The sequence below is a fragment of the Cynocephalus volans genome, chromosome 2, assembly GCF_027409185.1.
Source record: "Cynocephalus volans isolate mCynVol1 chromosome 2, mCynVol1.pri, whole genome shotgun sequence".
Classification (NCBI taxonomy): domain Eukaryota; kingdom Metazoa; phylum Chordata; class Mammalia; order Dermoptera; family Cynocephalidae; genus Cynocephalus; species Cynocephalus volans.
Genome location: NC_084461.1, coordinates 33163312 through 33178903, shown reverse-complemented (window position 1 = coordinate 33178903; position 15592 = coordinate 33163312). Strand labels below are relative to the sequence as shown.

The 15592-nt window shown below is 39.2% G+C and overlaps 1 pseudogene; it reads right to left on the bottom strand.

Moving 5' to 3' along the window:
- Window positions 1-5311: 5311 nt before the first annotated feature.
- The window catches only part of LOC134370431 (large ribosomal subunit protein uL22-like), a 93249-nt pseudogene continuing 82968 nt past the window's right edge, over window positions 5312-15592 (bottom strand).

Below are 15592 nucleotides of genomic sequence, written 5' to 3'. Positions count from 1 at the left end.
GTGCAACAAATCGGCATTGTTTAAGGTGCTGTGGATAAAGTGGTGAACGAAGGACAGGAGGGCTTGACTCTCGTGGGACTTACATGCTAGAGGAGGGAGACAGACGCTAGACAAACTAATGTGCACCGCTTCAGGGAGGGCCTTTGGATCTCACTCTGAGACTGCAGGGCTTCACGCAGAAGAGTGAGATGGCTTTTCTAAAAGGCTGACTCTGGCTGCTTCGTGGAGAATGGTTAACAGCATGAGAGGCTAGCCAGGAGGCTACTGGAAAAGCCCCCGTGAGAGGTCATAGTGGCTTGGATTAAGGTGGCCAACCACAGAGGTGATGAGAAGTGGTAGAATTTGGGGACATAGTTTGAAAGAAGTACTGTCAAGATTTGATGAAAAATTGGACAAAGGGTGTAAGAGAAAGAGAGTCATGAAAGATGAAGCTAAGATTTTAGGCTTGAGCAGCTGGGTAAGTTGAGTTAATTGGAATGCGGTGGAGGGCCAAAGGTTCTGCTCAGGTGTGTGGGAATGAGGAGCTCTGTTTGGGATTCTCTTAGGTCTTCAGATGGACATGCCCAGCTGGCAACTACAGTCCAGAGAGAGAGACAAAGCTGGAGTTCCACATTTGGGACTCGTCACACACACAGAATTTAAAGCTCTGCACAAGTGTGCCGAGGACGTGTGTGAGAGCACATGAAGGTGGAGGAAAAGATTCATAACTGAAATGGAATGAAATAACTAAAAATTAAAAAGTCAAAGTTATTTTATTTAATGTTATACATGCTGGCACACCAAGCACTGTTAAAAAGGCCAGACTTACACCTAATTGAATCTCTGTTATTCTGCCTCATATTGTTAGTTGAATTTTTAAAAGTGTTTTTTGGCTTTAAAAGAATAACACCAAGGTTTTTGGCCTGAGCAACCAGAGGAATGTAGTTGTAATTTACTGATTTGGAAAAGACCAGGAACAGACTTGTGTGGGGCGCGGTCAGGGCAGGAAATGAAAACTTGAGACAATCAAACGGAGATGTTGAATAGGCTGCTAGATATAAGAGAATGAACGCAGGGGAGAGGTCTGGTTTGAGATTAGATTTGGTTTTATCAGCACATAGATAGTGTTTCCATGTGGTGTGAGCATAGCCAGATAATAGATAATTAAGGATTGGGCTCCGGGTGCTCTCCGATGTCTGGAGGTGGATAAGATATGGAGAAACTGGAAGAGAAACAGCGAGGGAAGGGAGGAAAAAGCAGATCTCAAAATCTAATATGCCAAGTTATCTCAAATAGTATGAGAACGTAAAATATCAAATAGCCACAGTCTTTCCAACTTTAATGCAAGTATAGGATACCATGGGTTTGGTTTACTTCATCTCTGTATTTAATTCTAAATCTCCCCCAGATTATAGATACATATCTGCTAAGAAAATAATGATGTTACTCCAATAATTCTGGAATTGCTTTCCCCAGAGAATGTTTTGGAATTACATTTTCAGTTAGTTAGAGCTGCCCATCGCCTAGAGATTTTGGCTGGCTGTGACATGCGATGCTGGACGCTTCTCTTCCCCAGGCTGCTACGTGGAGGTGCTCTGTGGGGTCTCTCCATTGGGAACTCAGAATGTAGGGTCTGGGTAGTCACATAACTCAGCTCCCAGGAGTTTCATTTCTTTACTTTAAGCAACCCCAGGGGGCTACACCACTTGATTAAACGTTTCATTTAGCTCTTTGCATTTCTTTGTCAGTGAAGGTTGTGTCAAGATCTTTCCCTGGAACTGAACCTGGGCTTGGAGAAGCCCTCCAAAGGGTCTGGATAGAACCCACTGCTCTGTGAACTTGAATGGGAAAAATATTGCACCTTTATTGTCATTAAAATTTAACCAAAAATCAGCAATTCCTTCAATTGTGCATGTAGGCAGAAAATTACATTAGTTTTAGCAGTACCTAGACTTTGTCACCAGTAAAAATCACAGTTATCTTTTGTTAGATCAAAATTATAGAAGGCCATTGTTTTGAACTAAGTTCCTGCACTAGGCCCCAAAAGACTAGACTAAAAATGAAATTGGAGTCACCCCTGCTAAGTTGCACATTGCCAAACCTAAGCTAAGTTGTGATCTGACCTTCTGAGAAATCACGAGAGATAACAGCCTATTTCCCAAACAGGCCAGTTTAAATCTTTAATAAGTATGATAATGAAGTTCCCTCTACTTTAATCCTTACACCAAAAGAATAAGAAATAACCTGATGTTAAATAATCAGTTATTTTTCCGTTGTTCTGTCTCCCTGTCTCCACCTCACAAGGAAAGTAACTTTGACATGATCAGCTTTTTGTTCTTTGTTCCATCTTTCTTCAGCCTTTTTTATTTTGTCTATAAAGCCAATCTCCTTTGCTCAGCTCATTGGAACACTTACTCTATTTTATGGAATGAAGTGCTGCCTGATTCTAGAATGGCAATAAAGCCAACTGAGAGCTTTAAATTTGTTGTAATATTGTCCTTTGATGCTTCATACCACCTTGCAATTGTTTTGGGTATCTCCAAATGTCACCTGTCCTCATCATTACTTCAAAATTGCAGCAGTGCTTAGACTCGCTGCTATATATCATTTATGGTGTTAGTTAAGGAGCGCATATACATCTAATTGTATTTCAAGGCAATTGATTTCTTCTGTAATCTTTTGCATTTTGTTTTATGTACTTACATACTTTATTGTGTTCTGAGAAGGGGCTTCAGTAGACTTTGATGGGGACATTGGTGCAGGAAGGTGGAGGACCCTGCTGTCTCTCAACTTGGGTTCTTGGTTCTTATCATGTGCTCCCCACATCTGGGCTCCATACCACTCCTGAAGATTGTGCAATGATATTCCACGGGATATCTTGACACTTTGGCCAATGACATTAACTTCATTCATGGTGTTTTTTCTTATGAGAGGTATTACATTTTAGGTGGTGAGGTCTGCTATTACTACTTTTTTCTCTAAAGCTTCCTGGTTTTGAGTATTTCTTGGAAAGAAAAAAGTTATAAAAGGATACTGTACTCTCCAATATTTTCTTCCAACATTTTTATAGGGATTTTGTTTTATTTTTCATCTGGCACTTTAATCCAGTTATAACGTTTTTATGTCTGCTGTGATGTAAGGATCTAACTTTTCTATTTGTTTTCCTAAAATGGTAGAGAAGTGTTCCAACACCATTTATTGAATAGTCAATCTTTTCTTCATTTACTTTATTTTTTAGCAGCTTTACTGAGTTGTAATTGATACACAACAAACAGTACATATGAGGGTACATTAAAAAGTTCATGGGAGTTTGGTCAAGATGGTGGAGTAGACAGTCCCTAGCGTCACTCTCTCCCACAAATCAACGAATTTACAGCTATTAAAAGGCAACGACAGCCAAGCTGGGGCTGCTAGAGCTCAGGGGAAGAGGAAGAGAGACCTACGGAGTGCATGAAGGCAGGAGAAGCCACAATGAGAGAAAGAAAGAGCAGCTCAGACCATTTTGAATCCCAGCTGCTTCCAGAATGGAGCTGGTGAGTGCCTGGAGCAGGAACTGACAAAAGCCACAGCTGTGCCCTTTGGATGAAGTTGCTCGGAGGCAGCAGGGGAGAAGAGGGCCTTGGGGGCCCCCAGGCCAGCAAGACCACTAATAGGGTTCCTGTGGACCCACATAGGACTGAGGAGCCACAACTGAAAAAAGTAGTCACTCAGAGGCCAGTGAGTCAACACAGGGACCAGTGTATGGCCCATCCCCGGTGAAGTATTTGGAGCATGAGTGGTGGAGGAGATGGGCCCATGGGGAGAACACTGGGATACAGCAAGGACAGCTGATCTGCCCCCCAATCAGCACAGGCCCATTCAGTGGAGACTGGTCAGGAGTATAGAACTGCAGGGGGTGCAGTTTGCTGAAGAGACTCAGGCCCAGACCAGAGTTTCTACACAACCCAGAAGTACTGTATATCATGAGTCCCAGAAGCACCTATAGAGTCAACCATTAAAACCTGAACTGCACTAAAAGCCTTCCCCAGGGAATCAGCAGTAAAGCAGCAATTTAGCTCAACCACAGGGCTCAAGTGCTGGTCCCCACAGGAAGTTCCTCCATTTTAGAAGGAAGCAAAGGACAACAAATTAGTTCCAGTACAGAGTTTGAGTGGTGGGAACAGCAAATAATCCAACACAGAACTGAAAGAAAAAGAAAGATAGCCACAGACCAGAGACAAAGTTTAATCATTAACTAGTAAAGTTCTCTCATCACCAAAGAACACCTATAACACCTGGAAGGACGGGAAGTCCCCTGGACTAGCAAGACAGGGAGGAAGGAGGGCTGGGGGCCTCAGCCACGCCCCCTGACACCCATAACCAGTCCCAAGGGTGGGGGGGTAATGGGGGTTTGAGGGCCTTGGCCATGCCCCCCAACACCCACAACCAGCCCAGCGATGACCACCGAGCTGCAGCAGGAAGCACAGCAGACTCCTGAGCAGGGGTGGTGGGGGGGGGGTGAGGGCTTCAGCCACAGCCCCCTGACATCTGCACCCAGCCCAGCAGTGACCAAGCCACTGCTGGAAACCCCCTGGTCTCCCCTGTGGGAATGAGGGGGTGCCACAGGCCTCAACCCCACCCCTCTTCCTTCCTCCCTCTCCCACTCCATTTCCTTCCCTTTCCTTTCTCCCCCTCTCCCCCAACCACTCTGCAACAACATCATAGAATTTAAAGAAAAATATTAATATTAATAAATAAATAAACTTAAAAAAAGTTCATGGAAAAAGAGAATTAAAATACAAATTTTTCTGTGAACTTTTGAAGATCCTTCATATTTAAAGTGTACAATTTGATACGTTTTGACATATGTATTCACCCATGAAATCACCACCACAATCAAGAGAGTGAACCATTTTTATTTTTTAATAATTTACACTTTATTTATCTTCTGAATAGTTAATATATTCACATGGTTCAAAATTAAAAGACACAAAAGGTTATGTGGTAAAAAGATTATTACTCATACCCAACCCTGAGCTCCAAGTGACACACGTGCACGTGCGTGTGCACATACGATAGTACATTGTTTTTCACCTTTCTGTTTTTCCGTTAATAATATATTTTGGACATCATTCCATATCTTTATTTGAAAAGATTCTTCTTTCTCTTTTACTTACTTTTGTAATTTTTTGGCGGCTGGCTGATACAGGGATTGAACCCTGGACCTTTGTGTTATCAGCCTGAGCTAACTGGCCAGTTCTCTCTTTTACTTCTTTAGAATTTACTTTCTTCTTCTTTTTTTGTTTGTATTTATTTTATGCTGAATTTATCCCTGGGCCATAAGTTTGTTTATTCAGTTTCTTCTGGGATATCTTTTCTTCTGCGCAACTTCTTCTTCTGGTTTAGGAACGATTTGTCCCTTTTCAGTAAGTATCATCTTGATGTGGCAGGGAGCTCATGTATGGGTTAATCTGGTCGTGAGCTCTGTAAGTACGAGGGTGCATCTTGGGGGCTTGGTCTACCTGGATGTGCTCAATGACCAGAGAATCTACATTTAAACCCTTAGGTTCAGCATTATTCTCTGCGTTTTTAAGTAAGTGCAGCAAAAATTCAGCACTCTTTTTGGGTCACCGACCCTGTGTCCAGCCCCACTGTGTGGTCTGGGCACACATACCAACTCCATCCAGCAGTGTAATGATGGCCCACATTGCTTCTGTAAAGTAACATCTTTCAGATACTCGGTGGCTTTTTGGATATGCATACCCTTGATGGCCCCGGGCAGTTTCACAGATGTTTGTAAAGTGAACGCAAAGATTTGAACCTCTTGATTTGTATAATTTTGTGGGATTTTTCTGGGTCAATTGAATAGTGAAACATTTTCACAGATCACTCCCAGGCTGCTTAAGGGAAGAGCCTTCTTAGAATTTTCTTTATATGGCTATATTCAACAAATATTTAGTGAACTCACACTATGTACAGGGCACTTTATAAACTCTGATATATCAGTGAACAAAGCAAACAAAAATCCCTTCTGTCACAGAGCTTATATTCTAAATGGGATCTACCGTAATTTATTTAACCAGTTCTCTAAGAATGGACATCTAATGGTTTTCAATTTTTTGCTCTTAATACAGTGCTTCAGTGAATACCTCATATGTATGTCATTTTGGAATATGCAAATATATTGGTAGATACAATTCTAGAAGAGGAATTTCTTCATCAAAAGGTATGTGCATTTGTAATTTTGATTGATATGGTCAAATTACTCTCAGTAGAGGAGGGATCATTCATTTATACGCCCATGAAGAATGTATTTTTTTTTTTTTTTATAGAGAAAAACAACATTTATTGCTTACAGTTTCTGAGTCTGAGAATTGCAAAGCCCATCTGGTGGTGGTGACATTAACCCAAGAGTCTCACATTGCAAGATGGTAGAAGCAGAGAGAGCAGAGAGAGACTAATCTCCTCATTCACTCTCTTTTTTTTTTTTTTTTTTTAAAATTTTATTTTGTCGATATACATTGTAGCTGATTATTGCTCCCCATCACCAAAACCTCCCTCCCTTCTCCCTCCCCCCCTCCCCCCCAACAATGTCCTTTCTGTTTGCTTGTCGTATCAACTTCAAATAATTGTGGTTGTTATATCTTCTTCCCCCCCCCCCCCGGTTTGTGTGTGTGTGTGTGTGTGTGTGTGTGTGTGTGTGTGTGTGTGTGTGTGTGTGTGTGTGTGTGTGTGAATTTATATATTAATTTTTAGCTCCCTCCAATAAGTGAGAACATGTGGTATTTCTCTTTCTGTGCCTGACTTGTTTCACTTAATATAATTCTCTCAAGGTCCACCCATGTTGTTGCAAATGGCACTATTTCATTCGTTTTTATAGCTGAGTAGTATTCCATTGTCTAGATGTACCACATTTTCCGTATCCACTCATCTGATGATGGGCATTTGGGCTGGTTCCAACTCTTGGCTATTGTAAAGAGTGCTGCGATGAACATTGGGGAACAGGTATACCTTCGACTTGATGATTTCCATTCCTCTGGGTATATTCCCAACAGTGGGATGACTAGGTCGTATGGTAGATCTATTTGCAATTGTTTAAGGAACCTCCATACCATTTTCCATAGAGGCTGCACCATTTTGCAGTCCCACCAACAATGTATGAGAGTTCCTTGTTCTCCGCAGCCTTGCCAGCATTTATCGTTCATAGTCTTTTGGATTTTAGCCATCCTAACTGGGGTTAGATGGTATCTCAATGTGGTTTTGATTTGCATTTCCCGGATGCTGAGTGATGTTGAGCATTTTTTCATATGTCTGTTGGCCATTTGTATATCTTCCTTAGAGAAATGCCTACTTAGCTCTTTTGCCCATTTTTTAATTGGGTTGCTTGTTTTCTTCTTGTAAAGTTGTTTGAGTTCCTTATATATTCTGGATATTAATCCTTTGTCAGATGTATATTTTGCAAATATTTTCTCCCACTCTGTTGGTTGTCTTTTAACTCTTTTAATTGTTTCTTTTGCTGTGCAGAAGCTTTTTAGTTTGATATAATCCCATTTGTTTATTTTTCCTTTGGTTGCCCGTGCTTTTGGGGTCGTATTCATGAAGTCTGTGCCCAGTCCTATTTCCTGAAGTGTTTCTCCTATGTTTTCTTTAAGAAGTTTTATTGTCTCAGGGTGTATATTTAAATCCTTAATCCATTTTGAGTTGATTTTAGTATACGGTGAGAGGTATGGATCTAGTTTCATTCTCCTGCATATCGATATCCAGTTATCCCAGCACCACTTGCTGAAGAGGCAGTCCCTTCCCCAGTGAATAGGCTTGGTGCCTTTGTCAAAGATCAGATGGCAGTAAGTGTGTGGGTTGATATCTGGATTCTCTATTCTATTCCATTGGTCAGTGTGTCTGTTTTTATGCCAGTACCATACTGTTTTGGTTATTATAGCTTTGTAATATAGCTTAAAGTCAGGTAGTTTTATGCCTCCAGCTTTATTTTTTTTGCTCAGCATTGCTTTGGCTATGTGTGGTCTTTTATTGTTCCATATAAATGTCTGAATAGTTTTTTCCATTTCTGAGAAAAATGTCTTTGGAATTTTGATGGGGATTGCGTTGAGTTTGTATATCACTTTGGGTAGTATGGACATTTTCACTATGTTGATTCTTCCAATCCAAGAGCATGGAATATCTTTCCATCTTCTTGTATCCTCTCTAATTTCTCTCAGCAGTGGTTTGTAGTTCTCATTATAGAGATTTTTCACATCCTTGGTTAACTCAATTCCTAAGTATTTTATTTTTTTGGTGGCTATTGTAAATGGGCAGGCTTTCTTGATTTCTCCTTCTGCATGTTCACTATTGGAGAAAAGAAATGCTACTGATTTTTGTGTGTTGATTTTGTATCCTGCTACTGTGCTGAAATCATTTATCAATTCCAACAGTTTTTTTGTAGAGGTTTTAGGCTGTTCGATATATAGGATCATGTCATCTGCAAACAGGGACAGTTTGACTTCATCTTTTCCAATCTGGATGCCCTTTATTTCCTTCTCTTTTCCGATTGCTCTGGCTAGTACTTCCAACACTATGTTGAATAGGAGTGGTGAGAGTGGGCATCCTTGTCTAGTTCCTGTTCTTAAAGGAAAAGCTTTCAGCTTTTCCCCATTCAGGATGATATTGGCAGTGGGTTTGGCATATATGGCTTTAATTATGTTGAGATACTTTCCCTCTATACCTAACTTATAGAGGGTCTTTGTCATGAATGAGTGCTGAACTTTATCAAATGCTTTTTCAGCATCTATAGAGATGATCATATGGTCCTTGTGTTTGAGTTTATTAATATGGTGTATCACATTTATTGATTTGCGTATGTTGAACCAACCTTGCATCCCTGGGATGAATCCCACTTGATCGTGATGAATAATTTTACGTATGTGTTGCTGTATTCTGTTTGCTAGTATTTTAGTGAGGATTTTTGCATCTATATTCATCAAGGATATCGGCCTGTAGTTTTCTTTTTTGGTTATATCTTTACCTGGTTTTGGTATCAGGATGATGTTTGCTTCATAGAATGAGTTTGGGAGATTTGCGTCCGTTTCAATCTTTTGGAATAGTTTGTAAAGAATCAGTGTCAATTCCTCTTTGAATGTTTGGTAAAATTCTGCTGTGAATCCATCTGGTCCTGGGCTTTTCTTTGTTGGGAGCCTTCTGATAACAGCTTCAATCTCCTTTATTGTTATTGGTCTGTTCAAATTTTCTACGTCTTCACGGTTCAGTTTTGGGAGCTTGTGTGTGTCCAGAAATTTATCCATTTCCTCCAGATTTTCAAATTTGTTGGCGTATAGTTGTTTATAGTAGTCTCGAATGATTCCTTGTATTTCAGATGAATCAGTTGTAATATCGCCTTTTTCATTTCTAATTTTTGTTATTTGAGTCTTCCCTCTTCTTTTTTTTGTTAGCCATGCTAATGGTTTGTCAATTTTATTTATCTTTTCAAAAAACCAACTCTTTGATTCGTTGATCTTTTGAATTGTTTTTTGGTTTTCAATTTCATTCAGTTCTGCTCTGATCTTAATGATTTCTTTCCGTCTGCTAACTTTAGGTTTGGATTGTTCTTGTTTTTCTAGTTCTTTAAGGTGAAGTGTTAGGTTGTTCACTTGCCATCTTTCTATTCTTCTGAAGTGAGCGTTTAATGCAATAAATTTTCCCCTCAATACTGCTTTTGCAGTATCCCACAGGTTTTGGTATGATGTATCATTGTTTTCATTAGTTTCAATAAACTTTTTGATTTCCTGCTTGATTTCTTCTTGGACCCATATGTCATTAAGTAGAATGCTGTTTAATTTCCATGTGTTTGTATAGTTTCCAGAGTTTTGTTTGTTATTAATTTCTAGTTTTAATCCATTGTGGTCTGAGAAGATACATGGGATAATTGCAATTTTTTTGAATTTATTGAGACTTGATTTGTGACCTAATATGTGATCTATCCTGGAGAATGATCCATGTGCTGATGAGAAGAATGAATATTCTGAGGTTGTTGGGTGGAATGTTCTGTAGATATCTGCCAATTCCAATTGGTCTAGAGTCTTGTTTAGATCTTGTGTTTCTCTACTGATTCTTTGCCTAGATGATCTGTCTAATATTGACAGTGGAGTGTTCAGGTCCCCTGCTATTATGGTATTAGTGTCTATTTCCTTCTTTAGGTCTAATAGAGTTTGTTTTATAAATCTGGCTGCTCCAACATTGGGTGCGTACATATTTATGATTGTTATGTCTTCTTGATGGATCAGTCCTTTTATCATTAAGTAGTGTCCCCCATTGTCTCTTTTTATGGTTTTTAGTTTAAAGTCTATTTTGTCAGATGTAAGAATGGCCACTCCAGCTCATTTTTCTTTTCTGTTTGCATGGTAAATCTTTTTCCATCCTTTCACTCTTAGTCTGTGTGAATCTTTATGGGTGAGGTGGGTCTCTTGTAGGCAGCATATAGTTGGGTCCTGCTTTTTGATCCAGTCAGCCAGTCTGTGTCTTTTAATTGGGGAATTTAAGCCTTTAACATTAAGAGTTGTTATTGAAAGGTGTTGATTTATTCCTAGCATTTTATTGGTTGTTTGGTTGTCTTAGGTGTCTTTTGTTCCTTGCTTTCTGATTTACTGTTTGTTTTCTGTGTTTGTTGGTTCCTTAGGTTGTAGATAGTGTTTTTGTTAGCTTGTTTTCTCTTCATGAATGCCATTTTTATTGTACTAGCGGGTTTAGATTTTTCTTGGGTTTTTATGGCAGTGGTAGTTATTTTTCAGGAACCAAACCCAGTACTCCCTTGAGGATTTCTTGTAAGGGTGGTCGTGTGGTAGTGAACTCCCACAGTTTTTGTTTGTCTGAGAAATATACTATTTGCCCCTCATTTCGGAAGGATAGCCTTGCAGGGTAGAGTATTCTTGGCTGGCAATCTTTGTCTTTTAGTATTTTGAAAATATCATCCCATTCCTTTCTAGCTTTTAGGGTTTGTGATGAAAAGTCTGATGTTAACCTGATTGGGGCTCCCTTATAGGTGATTTGACGCTTCTCTCTTGCAGCTTTTAAGATTCTCTCTTTGTCTCTGAGTTTTGCCAATTTGACTATGACATGTCTTGGAGAAGGCCTTTTTGGGTTGAATACGTTTGGAGATCGTTGAGCTTCCTGGATCTGAAGATCTGTGATTTTTCCTATACCTGGGAAGTTTTCTGCCACTATTTTGTTGAATATGTTTTCACATGAAGAATGTATTGATTTTGCTTGGTTCCTCCATGCATTGTTTTATGTAAGTTCTTTATTTTTGCCAGTTTAATAGGTAAAAAGAATGGCAAGTCATTGTAGTTTTATTTATTTTCTTCTGATGAATGATACTGGACATTTTTTCATATCTTTCAGAACCATTTCTATTTCATATCCTTTGCCTGTTTATCTATTCATTGGTTAATCTTCTTTTTATTGGTTCATAGAAACTATGTATTAGGAAATTTTGGCCATTTTTCTGTGATTTAAGTTGCTAATATTTTAGCCAGTTTGTCTTTTGTCTTTTGATTGTGCTTTTGGTGGGTTTTGTTATACTCAAATCTTGATTTTCATGTAATTAAAAGTGATCAGTCTTTCCTTTTATGGTTTCTAGGGGTTTTATGGTACTTTGAAAAACTTTTCCCACTATAGGATTATAAAAAAACTCCAATGATTTCTTCATGGATTTTTATTATTTCATTTTTTGAGTTTGAGTATTTAATCTAACTGGAATTATCTTGCCATAAAGTATAAAGTATGGATCCAACTTAATATAATTTGTTAAATAAATATAATTATATAATTTATTATATAATATAAATATCATTTATGAAATAATTCTTCTTTTCTCTACTGATTTTAAATGACATCTTTGTAGCTATTAAATTTCCATATATATCTAGATCTATTTTGACTTTCTACTCTGATTGATACATCTTTCTGCATATTCAACATGCTAATACTACAGTTTTGATTATTGTAGCTTTATAAAGTAAAGACTTCTGTTTTTCACAGTGGTCTTAGCTATTCTTGCTTATTTTTTCACACGTACTTTAAAATCAACTGATGTATTCCAATATCTCATTAAATTCCAATATTTGGTTGGGATTTCCCAAAAAGCCCACTATATAGCATTTCTCTTCTCTGTACAAGTTCTGCAACAATTGAGAAAAAAAGAAAGGTAAAGAATTAGGCATTTGGGAAATCACTATAGAACTTTTGTTAGAGACCACGGCTGAGTTGAGTAGCTAAGTATGACCTACAGTGGGTTTGTGAACTGAACCACAGAATTAGGCAGATACACCCTTGCCCCCAACAGTCACAGGCAACTTATGTGTGTGTGCGGGGAGCAGACCAGATAAAACTCCACCGCTCCTGTGGCCTGCTCACTTTCCAGCAGAAGGAGGGAACTGAGCCAACTAAGTTTACTTATTCTTCCTGCTGTGGATTGATTGAATTGTGTCCCCCAGTCCATATATCAGAAGCTTAATTCCCACTGTAACTGTTGAGTGTTGGAGATACTATTATAGTAATTGGAAGGTGGGGCCTTGAAGAGGTGATTAGATTGTAGACCATGCCACAGTGAATGGATTAATAATGGTGGTCAGGGGAGTGGTTCTGAGGGCTTTAAAAGGAAAGCACATGAGAGTCTCTCTCTCTCTGCCCTGCCATTTTGTATCATGTGAGACCTCTGCATTAAGCCACCACCAAAGAATACCCTCACCATAAGTGTTCCCTGGACTGTGGACTTCCCAGCCTCCTAAAACGTAAGCAATAAATTTTGTTTTCTTACAAAGTACCCGGTTCTAAGTATTTTGTTATACACAACAGAAATGGACTAATATGCTTCCTAAATTTGCCAGTCAGGGGCTACTCTTCATCCCAGAGAAGCGAGGGAGGGGCAAGAGGCCTCAAGAGTTACCCCTTCATAGAGAAGGAAACTGAGGCTTCACCTTATAAGAGTTAGATGCTGGGACAAGTAAATTACTACCCCACTTTTTTAGACAAGAGACACAATATGCAGAAATATTAAGAAGAGACCTAGAAATAAACATTCATCTTTCCAGTTTATTCCATATGCAAAGCTTTGGAATAAATTACTTGCCTTCACCAAATCTACATTAATTACTTTGATTTATTCTCTTTCTTATCCCAACATGAACATGAGAGAAATCATAAGCATAATTTTCTGCATTGTTTTGTTTTTTTTCTTCCTTGAAATGATTTGCAAATTATCCTTATTACAAATTATCCTCAATTCAACCTTCAACTGCTTCCAATTGGAATTTAAACACTGAGTTCAACTGTTTCAATGGTATTTGTTTCAGGACAGCATCATCCATCTTTCTTGGCATCTACTACTTGGCCTGTCTCTGTCTGACTTTTTTACCTCAACTGCTTTAGCCTGCAAGTGGTGCTAAGCCAACTGCATGCATTGGTCCCTTTACCTAGTGATCCCTTCATGTCCTTGATGGCATCCATGGGATTACTGCTGTGAACCTTGAATTTGGGAGGGAAAGACCCAGCATCCTCTCTGATTTGCTGAACCTGAAACTAGAATTATCCAGGGCAGATCATCTACCCTCTACCCCATGAGATTAGGCTGCACTAAAACTGACCAGCAATGGATCAAGCAAGTCTTTTCAATGATTGTCTAGCTCCTCCTAATCCACATATTCCTCTAGGTGGTAGGTCTGCCTCAGCCCTCCTACCCCTGAGCCTCCCCCCTGAGACACAGGGCTCCATGAATTCCATTCCAGGTCATGGGCATTATTCTCCAACATATGTTCTGAAACAAAATAATGCTGACATTTAAATTGATATATTAATATCAATATGGTAGGTACATGTAGGAAGAGAAAGAATAATTTAAAATATATATTAATATTGAAACTAAAAGAGAAGAATGAATTTATTTTGACTGTACTGGTGAAAAAGAATTCAGCTTTATTGCATAACCTCCAAAGTCATGATTACAACAAGCATTTATGGTCTTTCTCTGTATGTGTGTTTTGTTTTTTAATTTTTTACTTTCAAAAATCATTCTCCGAGTGCCACTGAGTTCAAGCACTCTCCACTGAAGAGCTTGTTAATGTTCATCACAGCATCTGTGCTGATTTTGGGAGGTCCAGGGAACTTAATTAGAGAGAAAGTTGGCTTGAATTTCTTCTTTTTGTCCCCCACTTGAAAAAAATAAAGCCTGGCTGTTTGAAGACCCTTTAAAAAATCTTTCTTTAGCTTCCTCTTGATTTATGTTTATTGCTAAAAGTTTTCCCAGAGGAGGACTGAAGGCAACCCTAGGACAGATGAAGCATTTTATTCTATTCCCTTTCTATCGAAGGGCTCCAGATAAGAGTCCTGAAGAAGGGAACACATTTAGCCCTCCCAGCAGGACATCGGTACTTTATAATAACCTCTCCCACAGCCCCAAGCTCTCAGTGCTATTCACTTTGTACTGGTACCCTTAACACAGCACAAAGGAAGACTTTGAAAGTCCCTGGACCCCACATCCCTGCTGAGAGCCCAGGATGCAGGATGCTGCACAGCAGTCTTCAAAAAGCCCCCTAATTTTATTTCCATCTCTGATTTCTGGGCCAGTCTTCTGCTTGAACAAGGAGAACAGCTGTGTAAATAAATACGGATGACTGCAATGGCCTGAATGCTTTCCTAAGTGCCTCACATACACTGTCTGTCGATTGTGTGTAGGATGGATAAAGACATGGACCCCAAATGCTCCAATATATGCTGTTCTCTGGATAGAAATTGGTCAGGTATTAAGTAGCCAAGAGAGTGCTCTGTATAAAATAGGGGTGCAGAGCTGCTGGCTAACCAGAAACAGTTAACTGTTATCACATTATTACAGTTAGGAACTTTCAAAGCAGCTGTTTTCCTAAAACCAGTCAATCATTCATTCAACAAACATTTACTGAACATCTACTATACACAAGCACTTTCTTCTAAATGCTTTTGGGGACACTTGGCAAGCATGACTGAGATCTGTCTGTGCCTTGAAGGCTGTGGAACACTGTAAAGGGATAAGTAGTGATTAAGAGTAGAGTTTATTTTTATTGTCTTGGCGGCTGGCTGATACAGGAACCAAACCCTGGACCTGGATATTATCAGCCTGATGTTCTACCAACTGACCTCACCAGTCAGCCCTAAGAGAACAGTTTTTCATATCAGCTGGCCTAGGTTTGAGTTCTAACTCCATCACTTACTAGCTGTGTGGCCTTGGGCAAGATGCAAAGCCTTTCTGAGCTTCAGTTTCTTCCATTGCTAATACTATTTTCCTCATATTAACATTGTGAGAATTAAATAATATGATGCACGTTATCTGCCACATAATCAACTCTCAATATAAAGATCAATTATTACATGAGGGTACTTCAAAAAGTTTGTGGAAAAATAGAATTAAAGATAATATGACTTTTTCCATAAGCTTTTTGAAGACCTCTTGTATTAGTTAAGTCATGGACTAAGCTGCTGTAGCAAAGAGATTCTAAATTTCGATAGCATGGCATAATAAAGGTTTATTCTTCTCTCTACCCAGAGGTAGGAGGTCTGGGGCTATAAGGGCATCTCTGCTACTTTCAACATGTAGCTTTCATCTCTTAAGACCAAG